This window comes from Procambarus clarkii, chromosome 1 (assembly GCF_040958095.1).
Source record: "Procambarus clarkii isolate CNS0578487 chromosome 1, FALCON_Pclarkii_2.0, whole genome shotgun sequence".
Taxonomy (NCBI): Eukaryota; Metazoa; Arthropoda; class Malacostraca; order Decapoda; family Cambaridae; genus Procambarus; species Procambarus clarkii.
In genome coordinates this window covers 61,267,282-61,282,412 of record NC_091150.1, presented here as the reverse complement: position 1 = coordinate 61,282,412, position 15,131 = coordinate 61,267,282, and positions in this window count along the sequence as shown.

The following is a 15,131-nucleotide window of genomic DNA, read 5'->3' as shown; positions in this document are numbered from 1 at the left end:
TACACCACACCAGGCTGCTACACCACACCACTACACCAGGGTACTACACTACACCAGGCTACTACACTACACCACACCAGGCTACTACACCACACCACTACACCAGGGTACTACACCACACCAGGGTACTACACTACACCAGGCTACTACATCACACCACTATACCAGGGTACTACACTATACCAGGTTACTACACCACACCACTATACCAGGGTACTACACCACACCACTACACCACACCAGGCTACTATACCACACCACCACACCAGGGTACTACACTACACCAGGCTACTACATCACACCACTATACCAGGGTACTAGACTATGCCAGGTTACTACACCACACAACTATACCAGGGTACTACACCACACAACTATACCAAGCTACTACACCACACCACTACACAAGGGTACTACACCACACCACTACACAAGGGTACTACACCACACCACTACACAAGGGTACTACACCACACCACTACACAAGGGTACTACACAACACCAGGGTACTACATTACACCAGGCTACTACACCACACCACTATTCCAGGGTACTACACCACACCACTACACCACACCACTACACCAGGGTACTACACTACACCAGGCTACTACACCACACCACTATACCAGGTTACTACACCACACCACTATACCAGGGTACTACACCACACCACTACACCAGGCTACTACACTATACCACTACACCAGGGTACTACACCACACCACTACACCAAGGTACCACACCACACCACTATACCAGGTTACTACACTACACCTCTACACCATGCCACTACTCACCACTACACCAGGCTACTACACCACACCACTATACCAGGGTACTACACCACACCACTATACCAGGGTACTACACCACACCACTATACCAGGGTACTACACCACACCCCAATACCAGGGTACTACACCACACCACTATACCACACCAGGCTACTACACTACACCAGGCTACTACACCACACCACTACACCAGGGTACTACACTACACCAGGCAACTACACCACACCACTATACCAGGGTACTACACTATACCAGGTTACTACACCACACCACTATACCAGGGTACTACACCACACCACTATACCACACCAGGCTACTACACTACACCAGGCTACTACACCACACCAGGCTACTACACTACACCAGGCTACTACACCACACCACTATACCAGGGTACTAAACCACACCAGGGTACTACACTACACCAGGCTACTAAACTACACCAGGCAAATACATCACAACACTATACCAGGGTACTACACTATACCAGGTTACTACACCACACCACTATACCAGGGCACTACACCACACCACTACACCACACCAGGCTACTACACCACACCACTACAATAGGGTACTACACTACACCAGGCTACTACGCCACATTACTATTCCAGGGTACTACACCACACCACTACACCAGGCTACTACACTACACCAGGCTAATACATCACACCACTATACCAGGGTACTACACTATACCAGGTTACTACACCACACCACTATACCAGGCTACTACACCACACCACTATACCAGGCTACACCACACCACTGTACCAGGGTACTACACCATACCACTATTCCAGGGTACTACACCACACCACAAGGTTACTACACCACACCACTAAACCAGGCTACTACACCACACCACTATACCAGGCTACTACTCCATGCCACTACACCAGGCTACTACACCACACCACTATACCAGGCTACTACTCCACACCACTATACCAGGCTACTACACCATGCCACTACACCAGGCTACTACACCACACCACTATACCAGGCTACTACTCCACACCACTATACCAGGCTACTACACCACACCACTACACCAGGGTACTACACCACACCACTATACCAGGCTACTACACCACACCACTACTCCAAGGTACTACACCACACCAGGCTACTACACCACACCACTATACCAGGGTACTACACCACACCACTATACCAGGGTACTACACCACACCAGGGTACTACACTGCACAAGGCTACTACACTACACCAGGCTACTACATCACACCACTATACCAGGGTACTACACTATACCAGGTTACTACACCACACCACTATACCAGGGTACTACACCACACCACTACACCACACCAGGCTACTACACCACACCACTACACCAGGGTACTACACTACACCAGGCTACTACACCACACCACTATACCAGGGTACTACACCACACCACTCTACCAGGGTACTACACCACACCACTACACCACACCAGGCTACTACACCACACCAGGGTACTACACTACAGCAGGCTACTACACTACACCAAGCTACTACACCACACCACTACACCAGGGCAATATACTACACCAGGCTACTACACTACACCAGGCTACTACACCACACCACTATAACAGGGTACTACACCACACCACTACACCACACCAGGCTACTATACCACACCACCACACCAGGCTACTATACCACACCACCACACCAGGCTACTATACCACACCACCACACCAGGGTACTACACTACACCAGGCTACTACATCACACCACTATACCAGGGTACTAGACTATGCCAGGTTACTACACCACACCACTATACCAGGGTACTACACCACTACACCACACCAAGCTACTACACCACACCACGACACAAGGGTACTACACAACACCAGGGTACTACATTACACCAGGCTACTACACCACACCACTATTCCAGGGTACTACACCACACCACTACACCACACCAGGCAACTACACCACACCACTACACCAGGGTACTACACTACACCAGGCTACTACACTACACCAGGCTACTACACTACACCAGGCTACTACACCACACCACTATACCAGGTTACTACACCACACCACTATACCAGGGTACTACACCACACCACTACACCAGGCTACTACACTATACCACTACACCAGGGTACTACACCACACCACTACACCAAGGCACCACACCACACCACTATACCAGGTTACTACACTACACCACTACACCAGGCTACTACACCAAACCACTATACCAGGGTACTACACCACACCACTATACCTGGGTACTACACTACACCAGGCTACTACCCCACACCACTATACCAGGGTACTACACCACACCACAACACGAGGCTACTACGCCACACCACTACACCAGGGTACTACACAACACCACTACACCAGGGTACCACACCACACCACTATACCAGGTTACTACACCACACCATTATACCAGGATACCATACCACACCACTACACCAGGCTACTACACCACACCACTGTACCAGGATACTACACCACACCACTATACCAGGGGTACTACACCACACCACTATACCAGGCTACTACACCACACCACTATACCAGGGTACTACACCACACCACTACACCAGGCTACACCACACAACTATACCAGGCTACTACACACCACTATACCAGACTACTACACACCACTATACCAGGCTACTACACACCACTATTCTAGGCTACTACACCACACCACTATACCAGGGTACTACACCACACCACTATACCAGGGTACTACACCACACCACTATACCAGGCTACTACACCACACCACTATACCAGACTACTACACTACACCAGGGTACTATACTCTACCACCATCTCCCACTTCCCCGTCCCCTCGTCTTCCCTACCATTTCACCCTACCCCGTCCCACAATCCACACTCCCTTGTTCCCTTGTCCTCCCAATCTTTCTCCATTCCCCTGTCTCCTCGTCCCCACCATCTTCACCTTCCCCATCCCTTCAGTTTCCCAACAATTACCCCCTCCCTTGTTACCTCATAATCTCCAACATCCTCCACTCCCGTTCCCTCGTCCTCCCCACCATTTCTCCACTCCCTCGTCCAGTGCATTCCCAAATGATCTGATGTTCCCATCAGAAAATCAGGAACATCAAAGGATCTGATGTTCCCATCACAGAAATGTAAGAAAAACAATTAAAAAAAAGAATTGAAAATGAAAAAATACACAATAAACTATACTCACAAAATGAACGGTATGGTAAACAACCCAGCTTAATTCAAGCGCAATGTCACACAAAATATTTAATTTAAACCAAAACGAAAGTAAATCAAAATCTATGAAAATTCAATTTATCAATGAAATCAGAAACCTTGAAATGGAATCCTAACATATTTAATACAGAGTGTGTTGCTCTTATGTGCAACAGATGGCGTTGTTTAAAAAAAAATATATTTTTACTTGTCACAGGTGTGGCATCTATACTTATACTCATGTAATGAACGGTATGGTAAACCACACTGCTCAATTCCAATGCAATATCACACAAAATAATTAAATCAAAATGAAAAAAAAATCGAAATCTATGAATATTCAATTTATCAATGCAATCGGAAACACTGAAACGGAATTGTAACATATTTAGTAAAGCGTGTGTTGCTCTTACATGCAACAGATGGCGCTGGTTCTTGAAAAAAAAATGTTTTCATCAGTCACAGGTGTGGCATCTCTGCATATGTTGTTGTTGACTTAGGGGCGACGATGATCGAGGAATCGGATGTGCCCCGGCGTACCTGGTAAGTGTGAATCGCGAAGCGAGGAAAGGTGAATCGCCAAGCCAAATCGCGAAACGAGTGACGCCAATCACTAAAAACTAATATGCCATACGGCAAATAAAGGAATAAACGGGCAGATGATTGAGGAGCCCCAGGAGTCCCTCAGGGGACAAGCACCGGCCCTGCCCCACACAGAGAACACCAGGTAGCAAAACCAAATCTCGGCCCCCAACCAAAACACAAAAGTCACCCAGTGTTCTCTGGCAAAGCAGAAGCCGCCACCACCGAGGGCACACCAGGAGCCCACCAAGACCCGCCAACTCCCAGCACCTCTCGGCCAAGCCAGCCCCTGAACACCGTCACCCTGTCGGGAGAACCAACCAGAACACATAAAAAAAACTATCAACAATCCTATGACCCAAGGCGATAAGTGCACCAGGCGTCACACAATCGGGCCACTGAAAAGGGATGCCAAATGGCAGTGGCAAAGCCAAAACGCGAAAACAAGATGTGATCAGGCGGCACCCAGGCGGAGGTGGTGTCCAGACGTCCGCTCAGCTTCACGGTTGAACCAGGAGTCCTCGCATCTCTGCTTATAATTACGAAATGTACAGTATGGTAAACAACACAGATAAATTTAATGCACTGTCACACAAAAATAAACTAATCAAAATGAAAATCAATTGGAATCTATGAAATTCAATATATCAATTCAATCAAAAACATTGAAATGGAATCGTAACATATATAGTATAACGTGTGTTGCTATTAAGTGCAACAGATTGTGCTGTTTTTCCAAAAAAACATGTTTTTTCCTCTCACAGGTGTGGCATTTATATATGTGTATAGTATATAAAAACATACATATATTAATATGGAACGTTGTGTCAAAATTTCAAAGCAACTGGTGAAGAACTTTCGGAGATTACTGCGTGTGTTGTTCTTACGTCCAACAGATGGCGCTGTTTAAAAAAAAATTCCTGTCACAGGCGAGGCATGTATATAGTAGATATATAAAACCACGCGCCTATTCGAATGTAACGTTCTGTCAAAATTTCAAAGCAGAGTGCCGTTCTGTTGGAATCTAGGTGGTCGCGGCCCCTAGGCTAGGTACGGTAAGGCAAGCCGGTAGGGGCGATTATAGGATTAAGTCGAGCGCTTCTTTAGATTAAGTATAATTAAATTTATATAAAGTATTTCCCTCTATTTTTAGTGCGTTCGAAGGTTAAATATATTCCCTAAATTTCAGTGCCCTGTATTTTAAATTCCCAAAGTGTAAAGTGTTCCCCCAGAACATAGTCTATGCCCACAAAATTGTATTTCTGTCCCAGTAGGAAATATTCTAAGTCGGAGGTGAGGTTTCTAAAGTTTGGTTAATCCTCTGGGCTTAGTACTTCCTGTCCAGTTAGTAACTGTATGATGTGTGATTTTATTTAGTTTTTAAGTGGTAGTAATTTTGTGGAAAAAGTTAGAACGATTTAGTGGAAAATTTCTAGGAAAATTGTGAGGGTGAATTTTGGCAGAGAGCACTTGGATACTTTGGGATAAATGAAGTTAATTCGAATTCGCGTGTCAAGGGTAAGATCCAGATATCATTAGGATTCCTTAGTCTGTGACAGTAACGTAATTCTAGATTTAAAGTCAGGAATGTAGAATTAAATTTGTCTAGAATTAAGTGAATTTTTCAGAAAATTTAATGTTATTGTAGTGTGTTGATTGGCTAATTGCATGTTTGTATAACCTTGATACATCCAATAAGTCTGTTTGTCGTTACAGGCGGGGGCGATGCTCCATTTTTCAGTAAGTTTTGATTAATCTTTCAGTAACTGAACCTTTTCAATTTATCTAGACACTCATTCACTAAAAACTAAGTAATTGTATCTTGACACTTATTTAAGTACACAACCTCAGTCATTGAAAGTCAAAGTCAAGCTCAACTGAAACTCTTCATATAAATTGAACATATCTGTATATAATTGATCATACACATAATATAATCTCTTGTACTTACCAATACTTGGACCACAATTAAGGTTATATGATTTCATGTTTATATATCATGCCTCTATAATACTAATGGTTGTGTTTATTAGTATATGAATATTGGTTATATGAAGACTGTGTTAAAAAACCACAGTACTTACTTTTATCAGTTGTTATAGACATAACTGCATCATGTCTCATATACCATTATACCACACTTGTGGTAACATTAAATACAAACATTTAAGTGTATTATCTGGCATTATCTTTAATCAACTGATTTTCACAGCTACTCATTACTAAATACTCTTAAAAAAGTGTTTCCTAACAGTATGAGGATTTCATTACAATATATCCATAATCAACTGCGGCAAACCCTATTACAGGTAAAATCAGTAGGCATTTCTACAGGATCTTATCAAACCCCTGCTAGGGTAATATATCTTGTAATAATTTTTCAAGAATAGTGCCTTTACTATTTTTGAACAATTATTACAAAATTTACTTATTTGGTGCATTCGGATGAAAATACTGTAACCAAATTTGTACACTTCTAATAATTGTGCTGCCTGCTACACCAGATTCCAGGGAGGAAAGGAAGAAAGATCTTTGGAATCATTGCCTAAGCAGACAGGAAAGCTCATTTGTCAAAATACATTAACATTATACATATTTTTATCATAAATAAAATATCTCGGAAAACTTGGAAAAGTCAAAATGACTAACAGTCTTCCACCAGCAGCTGAAACAGGAAATAGGAGGACACTTATTAGTCTACAGAGTCACCTAACTCAACTGACTGACAAATGTCAAAAGTTAGCTAGACTAGCATCACCTGATTTAATAACTTTGAATAACAAGGTCAAAGCTGCTGTTGATAAATATCAACAAATCAAATGCCATGCAGAGTTTTATCTAACAGAAATGACTAATGCAGATGTAACCAGCAGGGAACTTTAGGATATGACTGCTGAAACAAAGAAGAAGAAAAATAACATTCAGGACCAATTAGATCCTTTAACCCACTGGACTGTGCCAACTGAGAAAACTCAGTCGGTGGGAAACTGTGCCAACCAAGAATTTTTTTTTTCTTTTTTTCATACCCATTCAAAATGTGTGCCCAGTAGGTTGTGTATAAAAGGGACTCTTAGAACCTTCAGTGAGAGGCAGCCATCTTGGAAAAAAATCCCAGAATGCCCTAGGGCTGCTGGCTGGGTTAGTGCTGAGTGAGTAATCATGAGTGGCGCCTCTGGCTCTTAAACACCTGTCCGACGTGGTGTTAAAAGATTGCGCTCTGTCGGTGAAATTCAGACGTTATTGTTTGAAGAACATAAGGGTCATGATATTGGTGAAACTAGGCACAATAAGGATCTAACACAAAGGTCGGATGCAAGTGATACAGCATCTATGAGGACGCTACAGCGAGTATATCCAGTTGTAGTTCTGAGCGCCACCCTTGCACACCTATGCCATCTCCAATTTACATAGATGATACAGAGATGAATCGTTTTCTGCATTCAGTGATGATGCATCTGATACAAGTAGCATAGATGAACAGTGTTAGCAGCTTCCACGGTTGTGTTTTCCATAGATATTTTCAAGAATAGCTGAATCTCTTCCAGAATGCCTGAATTTCTTCCAGATGGACTGACACTCATCGAGGCTGGCTGAATCTCTTCCATATTTACAGAAACTCTTCGTGGTTGGCTGAATCTCTTCCAATGAGGGACCTTACAAAATGATCTTTTCAAGACTACCTTACAAACTTATCTTTTCCTATAATCTTTTCAATACTACCTTATGCTTTACAAGTCTGGCTACATACCACCTACAAGTACTAAAGCCAAGGGTGTACTTAAGTGTGTTATTTGCAAGTACACAGAACGAAGAAGCAGTGAACAAAAATCTATCTGTACCTCGTGCAACGAGAGCGCAATCGTGCTGTGTACCACGGACTACTTCGTTGATTATTACTCACTTCCGAAGTACTGAGTGTGTAATAGAGTGTTACTGTGTAAATATTGTGTGAAACTGTACATATTGTAATTTTAGTGAATTTTTAACAAGTAATATTACAACAATAAACATGTATTGTGGACACATGTATCACAGTTCCATGGAACATTATGAACGTTCTACTGTATACATATTGTAATGGACACAAATATTCATCATATACGGTAAAAAAAATAAAACTGCATTGGAAATACATAGAACAAATAATTGGAAATAAATTTGTGGCAAATCGCAGTTCTTGAATGGCCCGCACAACCGTATCTGGGAGCTTCACGCACTGGCGACCAGCCCCTGATGACGTCACAGCGCACCTTGTCCTCGTCCCCACAACCAAAGTGGAATTTGATATTTATTTTTCATAGACATGTTCATGTAAGGGAATTTATCATTTTACAAAGTAAAAATATTATTTGGGGAACACTAGATTTCATGCACATATGGGAAATGGGAAATGTCGCAATAAACTCTGTGCATCACAGTGGTTAAACAGACTTGTATCACAAGCAGTAACCCAACCAAATGGAGCTCATTCATTCAGTTGGGTACCACAACTATGACACATATAGCAGCAGAGCTCCCAAAGGTACATTTACCATATTTTGAGGGCAAGGATGACGACGATTGGGATGTCTTCTGGAGAGCCTTTGATTCTATAATAAACTCCAAGGCTTCTCTCAAAATAGCTACTAAACTTCAGTATTTACAAGGCCAGTTAAGAGGAACGGCAAGGCAGACCATCACAAATTTGTCATTAACAGTTGATGATTACAACCATGCCATACAGTTGTCACAAGATAACTACAGTGATATGGAGACTGCAATTGCCTTTCTCTCATACAAATTATTGGATTTACCCCTCTCCTAATAAGAGTTATGAATCGCTACAATCATTATGATTGTCTATAGAATTAATCATCAATGCCCTCAGTATTAAAGTACCCGCAGGAAATGAAGAGTGGCTTACAAAGTTAATCATACAAAGGAAACCACCTAATGAGGTCATCTTGAGGTTATCTTGAGATGATTTCAGGGCTTTTTAGTGTCCCCGCGGCCCGGTCCTCGACCAGGCCTCCACCCCCAGGAAGCAGCCTGTGACAGCTGACTAACACCCAGGTACCTATTGTACTGCTAGGTAACAGGGGCATAGGGTGAAAGAAACTCTGCCCAATGTTTCTCGCCGGCGCCTGGGATCGAACCCAGGATCACAAGTCCAGCATGCTGTCCGCTCGGCCAACTGGCTCCCTCAAAGACAGCCTTTGCACCCATTATAACACCAACATCATATCAATGAACCAAATCTTTCATGAACTTCGAGCTTACGTACAAAAATTATGAATTTTTTTTTCATAATTTTTTTCATAATTTTGTTTCGAGGAAAACAAAAATGTCCAAACTAGCAAACAGAAATACACGCAACAGAACTCCTATTCTGCAAAGTGGAAACAAAATAATGTTGGCTCATATGCTATATAATCCACAGTTAACAGAACTGTAGGAAATCAAGCTCCCAAGACAGATAAGACAAAAGGAGCTACAAGTGCCCCTAGATTATTATTCTGTCAGGAAGCACATACCATTTATTAATGCACAGTTTACGAAGACTGTGCCAGTCGAATCAGTCAAATAAAATATCTGAACAGGTGCATCCGTTGTCTGCAGAAGCATGATTTAAGTGAATGTAACACTCAATTGCAGACCTGCCAATCTATGTAAATAAAAATGGAAATGTTCGTTTGTTCAAAAACGCTAATCTCTGAAAGTTTTTCACCGATTGCATGAAATTTTCACACAACGTTCCATTCGCATCCAAGCGGGTTTTTATATACATACTATATAAATGTCATGTTTGTGTTGGGTAAAAACATATTTTTTTGAAAAACTGTGTTTTTCATCTGAGTGAAATCCTCGAAACTTCTTTACCGATTGCTTTAAAATTTTGATATAACGTTGCATTTGAATAGGCGCGTGTTTTTATACACATGCCTCACTTGTGACAGGAAAAATCATACTTTTTTTTTTTAAACATTGCCATTTGTTGGATGTAAGAGAAACACATCCTGTAATCTCTAAAAGTTCTTCACCGATTGCTTTGAAATTTTGACACAACGTTGGATTTGAATAGACACGTCTGTTGGAAAGAAAGTTTACTCTCTATTGATTGATTGATATTTAATTAATAGATTAATTTGAATTAATCGAAGGACCACCCTATTTTGACTGAAAAGGAAACAGATAAAGTTAAATGATTAGGACTGAAACACCAGTGCCTATGGATAAGAAACTATTAAAGATTATTCTTTAAACTTAAATGGGATGTATAATATATTAATGTTCGAAAATAAACTTTCCGTCCTTCACAAAATTGGAGGTTAATACCAGAAGTAATCTACTCCCAGTACGCTTCATCGAGGCTGGTTCTTCCTCGAATAAAAATTAGTAATTCTACTAAATACTATTAAGAAACATCAGTTAAATTGATTACTGATAAAAGATTATATATTGATTAACCAAGCAATTATTCTCATTTGATTTTTATGAGGCTAACATATTACGTTAAATATTTCAAATCAAATAAACTAAATCTTTTCGATTGATCTAGATTTTTCTCAATCAAAGAAATACGAGAAAAGATTTCAGCTGCTTAGCTGTAATAATGAACGGAGAGGTAGAGGTGCAATGGCGTCGTCTGCTACTTGCAGCAACACGTGAGTTCAAGCATGGCGTGAGAACATGATGACCACGACCGATTACAACACAAGCTGAAATTTCAACTATATATAATCATTGGTTACACCTACTATCTAATATCCTCACTATGCCATAAAAGGAATAAATTCAATTCCTTATGGACGTACTTATTGTTTGGGGAGGTCGCGTAGCATAACGATGGACAGTGCACAGTACAAGGATATAAAAAGAGATCTCATTATATAACCAAAACTATAGCACTTAACCTGCTGGCTGTCCACCGAAGCAATTCCAGATTGTTACTTGAGCAATTGCACGCTCCTAGGCCGATTAACTACAAGGGCCTAACGTAGTATTGGTGGAAATCGACTCTCCAGGGACGCACGATGTGAATGTTGGCGTCTCTCGCTCATGTCTTAATGGCGGCGCCTCCGTCCTCGCTCATCTCGTCTCACGCATTCACAACAGAAATTACTAATCATGGATAATTCTTTTCCGTGTAATTACTGATGTAACGCGTTAATGAGAACCGGGTTGCAATTATAGGGAATTAAATAATATATTCTCGTTAAATGGTGTTAAACGAGAAATGGAGATAAAATTTATCTCCTCCATTGCATTCGTACGTAACAGATGAAACTGCTACTTGATAATAATTTTAGTTAATAACTCTCGGTCTTGGATTAATGGGAGCTATATTATCCATAGTTAATTACTGTAGAGAACCACATTCAATTCTCTAACATATTGGTAATAAATATGTTTAAATGTACATTATCTGACACAATCCTGTCTCTCAATGTCGTGAGAATATTAGGAATAGGCTCATATAAAGAAATATTAATTCATGTTAACACCACCGTTAGTGAAATTAATAACTACTGTAATTAGTATATAATAATGATGTATTATAATACAATGGTAGTGTATTAGTGTTGGAAATTTCCAACATAATTCCGGGGGGGGGGGGGAAGCTCTGGTCGCAGTTCAATGTTGAGTACTGACGTACCTATCCCGAAGTTAATATTAATGTTAGTATGTTAGTACGTTAGTACACACATAACGGATGTCCCGTAATTGTCAAGGACAGACAAGACTTTTTAAGTCTTGTAAAGTAACTCATGTTAAATGTAAAACATGGAATTGTGAATCATCTAAAGTTGATAACTACTAAAGCCTACAATATACTCAAGACTGGTGTAGCGATGACGTGTAACGGTTATGTTATTAAGTCTTAAAGCTTCGTAAACTCATAGATGCTCTAGATGGAATAATGTTATAGTTGATAGCCTACACAAACACATTAATGATTAAATCATACAATTTAAAGTAACTGAGAATCCACCATGAGGTGAATGTCCTGGGTCATTGTGACTTGTAACTGATTTGTTACTTGACTTACAACACAGCATCATCATGATTACTCAAATTGGATGGGAAATTATTTGCTCTTAGTCAGAGCTATAATAGGCTTGTAGTTTCCGTTTACATTGTTGAGCAGCTGCTCAAGGTCGGCGGGTGCTCGGTGGATCAGAATTGTTGTCCTCGGAAACTGTAGGTGAAGATGGTTCTGCTAAACACTCTCGTTCTGCTAATTCGAGAGGTACCAACTTCTCTAATGTTTTTAGGGTAGTAGTGCCTCGGCACAAAACCCTTACTACTCTCAGGATGCCTTGGTGATCTGGGTGGATAGAGACAATTTTGCCTATAGGCCATTCTGACCTGGATCCATCACTGTCAATCAGTACTAGGTCTCCTGGTTTGAGTTGAACTCTATTATGGGGGCTCGAAGCTCCATAGTGGTACTCTCGTAGAGCTGTGAGGTACTCTCGAGTTCACACATCATTCCACCTTTCAATTACTCTCGAGAGATGGTGGTAACACTCCTAGTTACATAGGAAGGGTCGACTGGATCCTCTTCTGCCAAAGGTATCAGAGGGCTCAGCAGGCCTCCATGTATTAAATGCTAGGGACTCAGGGGTTCTCTCTGTGAGAAGTCATCTGATAGGTAAGTTAATGGGCGATTGTTGACTCGCACCTCAATTTCCACGACGAGTGTTTGGAGTTCAGAGAAACTAATTTTCTGTCAATGCAAGGTCTTCCTTAAACATTTCTTGACAGTCCCTATCATACGCTCGTAGAACCCACCTTGCCAGGGGGCTCTGGGAGCTATAAATTTCCAGTGGCATTGTCGTCTCTGCATGACAGACTGCACTTCTGGATGATTCCATATCTCTCGTAGGCAGGCTTCTCCTGCCACAAAATTTGAACCATTATCAGATATCATTAGTTTGGGACAGGATCTGCGAGCTGCAAATCTACGAAAAGCTTGGATCCCAAGATCACTACCACTACCAGTCACCAAGATCACTACCACTACCAGTCACCAAGATGACTACCACTACCAGTCACCAAGATCACTACCACTACCAGTCACCAAGATCACTACCACTATCAATCACCATGATCATTACCACTACCAGTCACCAAGATCACTACCACTACCAGTCACCAAGATCACTACCACTACCAGTCACCAAGATCACTACCACTACCAGTCACCAAGATCACTACCACTATCAATCACCAAGATCATTACCACTACCAGTCACCAAGATCACTACCACTATCAATCACCAAGATCATTACCACTACCAGTCACCAAGATCACTACCACTACCAGTCATCAAGATCAATACCACTACCAGTCATCAAGATCACTACCACTACCAGTCACCAAGATCACTACCACTACCAGTCACCAAGATCATTACCACTACCAGTCATCAAGATCAATACCACTACCAGTCATCAAGATCACTACCACTACCAGTCACCAAGATCATTACCACTACCAGTCACCAAGATCAATACCACTACCAGTCATCAAGATCACTACCACTACCAGTCACCAAGATCACTACCACTACCAGTCACCAAGATCACTACCACTACCAGTCATCAAGATCACTACCACTACCAATCACCACGATCACTACCACTACCAATCACCACGATCACTACCACTACCAGTCATCAAGATCACTACCACTACCAATCACCAAGATCACTACCACTACCAGTCATCAAGGTCACTACCACTACCAGTCATCAAGATCACTACCACTACCAGTCACCAAGATCACTACCACTACCAGTCACCAAGATCACTACCACTACCAGTCACCAAGATCACTACCACTACCAGTCACCAAGATCACTACCACTACCAGTCACCAAGATCACTACCACTACCAGTCACCAAGATCACTACCACTACCAGTCACCAAGATCACTACCACTACCAGTCACCAAGATCACTACCACTACCAGTCACTAAGATCACTATCACTACCAGTCGCCAAGATCACTACCACTACCAGTCACCAAGATCACTATCACTACCAGTCACCAAGATATTCACCATCATTCACTCCAATACCAGTCACCTAGATATTATCCTTCTTTCACTACCACTACCAGTCACCATGACATTCACTACCATTACCAGTCACCAAGATATTCACCATCATTCACTATCATTATCAGTCACCAAGATATTCACCATCATTCACTACAACTCCCAATCACTAAGACATTCACTACCAATACCACTCACCAAGATATTCACCATCATTCACTATCACCTCCAGTCACCAAGACATTCACTATTATTCACTACCACTACCAGTCACCAAGAAACTCACCTCAACTATAAGTTACGAAGACATTCACCTGCACTGCCAGGCATCAAGACATCATCCCCCACTTTCACCATCAGTCACCGTCTTCACTATTAACGTCCAAATTCCATCCTCCCTAAAATTAAAGATATAGCATATATCATACATTTAAGGCATGGGACTAACTAACTGAATTTAAAAGATATAGAATGGTTCTGTC